Consider the following 2,863-nt stretch of genomic DNA (forward strand, 5'->3'; position numbering starts at 1 on the left):
AAATGTTGTAATAGAAATACTCTAATGCTACATTGAGATAGCATTAGCATGTATTTACGTGATGCTAATATTTTTTTAAATATTAAAATATTCTATGATATTATCTAAAATTATGAGATTGTCAAAATTACTTAATGAGAAATTTTATATTTATATATATATTTTTTCATTTGTAAAGATATTTTTTAATGATTATATTTATCATTTTTATTTATAAGATTACATTTGTATATTTTTATATTTTACTTATTTAATTTAAAATAAAAATATACATTCACTTTTAAATAAATATTAAAATATTATATGGATAATTTTATCACCAAATATTTAAATAATTTTAAAAATCTAATTTTACTAAATAATATTCATGTGAATATGAATATATATATATATATATATATATATATATATATATATATATATATTATACAGTTTTCATCAACTATTTATCAAACACTAAAAGCATTTGTACATTCACACAAACCCTATATATGATACATCTCATCATGTGCATAATAGGTTGGGGTAAGTCTTAGACTTAAACTTTTATTGTAATAAATTAATATTATCTTTAAAAAATATTATAGGTAAGATACATCAAAGCCATATTAAAATAATTAAAAAATATTTAAACAAAAATATAATTATCTAATCGAATATATTGATTCAAAGTCGATCGATATCATACTCCATATCTCTTTGCGACGATGTAAGGTAAAAAGGCTTTTTGGATTCGTAGTCATAACAAAGAATGAGTCTAATAAAATCCCTCAAAAATTTAAATTAGTTTTCAATTGAATGATTTTGGCTAGATATCAAGACATAAGAGTTAAATACATTAGAAAAATATATTTTTTTCTTTGAGAACATACTTCAGAGGTCACATATAATAAAATTTAAGATCATTGTACTTAATGTTATGATTTAATGTCAATAATAATCATATACTTCCTCGCAATTATGAATGAGATCATAATATCTAAGAAGTAATGTCATATCAATCACCCGATATCAATCACGTCATAAATCTTATACATGATGAAGTATAGAATATCAATGTTCATGTCAAAGGAGATATACAAAACAATATACGAAAAAAAATAAAAGGTATAAAAAATCTAAGTGATCGTTGTGTATAAATAATTTTTTATTTAATTATTTCTGAATCAGGAGAGATTTGGACATTAATATATGAAGTAATGTCTTCTATATTCTTTAAAGTACAAGAATGGGAAACTGGAAATTAGCAACGTTAATCACGAAGGCGCACTCTGCAGAATGCCTGCTCTGTCCTCTTCATCTCCTGCTGCAGTGCCACGATCTGGAGGTGTGATCACGAAGGCGAAGTCCGGTATCGAGTAGGCTGAGGCGCCTCGGCCGCCAAAGGGATGGTGAACCCCAGTTAGGGTTTCCTTCTTTCTTATGACTTCTTACCCTTCGCCTAGGATATTGTTCTAAGTCTTCGCAGCTGTCGTGGTAGGAATTGTAGAATCTCCGGGACTAGGTTAGGACTATCGTGTAACTTTCCAATCGTCTCATCTTTATTTGAAATTTGAATGACACTGTGTTATTACACTCTCCTGGAAAAAGGTTCGATAGTGACAATACACGATTCTTTCATGCCTTCCCCCTAATTGTTTGGTCAACTTTTGTTGACTTGAGGCGGAGGGTGTACTCAAAGTTCGATTTTTGGCTTTCCACGATATCAATGTTCCGCTGATGGTCTCCCCTCCTCGTTTGGACGCCTCCAATTAGGGGTTTGGTGCCCTATCGCACTCGGAATTCGATGTGATATCATCGAATATAATCCTAGTCGTTACTTGGTGTTGGTGCCGAGTTTCATTCTTCTATTATTTGTTTTTTATTCTCTTGATGGTAATTGGCTGCGCATACCCTGCACATCTCGAGTTAGGTGTTTAACAAGCAAATTAATCTTCATAACAGATTTATGCTCATTTTTTCTATACTAATTGCTTATCGTAGTAGGTTAGGCATGAAATATTGCATTGAACTGGTGCAAAAAGTTGTTATTTTTTTCTGTTTACGTCAGTCTTCCTTTTCTTTATGGAAAGGATTGCTTTCTCCAAACAAAAAAAAAAAAGAAGAGTTCTGAATTGTATGAAAGGACCTTTATTTGATCATATAGGCATCTATATCCAAGTTGCAGTTTTATGTTTCTGTTCTTTCTCTCTTATTCTTTTGGTGATTCCATTCTTGTTTGAAGTAGATTTCGATATATATTGATGAACAAAAAGGTATGTTGTGCTAGAGAAATAAAAAGAATGATCAAAGTGTCTGATGATAGCATACAGAAAGGTAAAGTGTCTGATCTTTGTTAGACTTTGAAATTTTGTGTGTTGTCAAGAGTATTGATCGTTGTGTTGTATTGTCAACTTTGATCAGTGGCTGATCTGACAGATGGATGAGCAGTATTCAGTTCAGCTGGACTATCTTAGTCTCCTGTTTGTCCTTTTATCAGATTTCGTATAATTCGGTTATTGGTTCTGTAGTTTACTGAACTGGAAATTCATTGCATAGAAGACTATATAAAATATACATTATCATCAACTTCTTGAGATATTCTGTAGCTTTAATCTTGATTTAGATATTATCATCCATGACTTTGGCTAGGGAATAAAAATCTCGTCAAGTTTTACATGATTATTATTGTTGTTTTGGTTGTTTGGTTTCTGTTGCTGTTGAAACGTGTATAAATTTGACCAAACTGAACCATATATTTTGGTTAAAATTCTTATTTAGTGAAGTTTGATTTTAAACATTAGGAAATTGTTTATTTTAGAACCTAATATACATACCAGCACACTGATGTCCAACATAAAGAATCACCTGAATTCCTCCTGAT

The sequence above is a fragment of the Musa acuminata genome, chromosome BXJ1-7 (genome assembly GCF_036884655.1).
Source record: "Musa acuminata AAA Group cultivar baxijiao chromosome BXJ1-7, Cavendish_Baxijiao_AAA, whole genome shotgun sequence".
Lineage (NCBI taxonomy): Eukaryota > Viridiplantae > Streptophyta > Magnoliopsida > Zingiberales > Musaceae > Musa > Musa acuminata.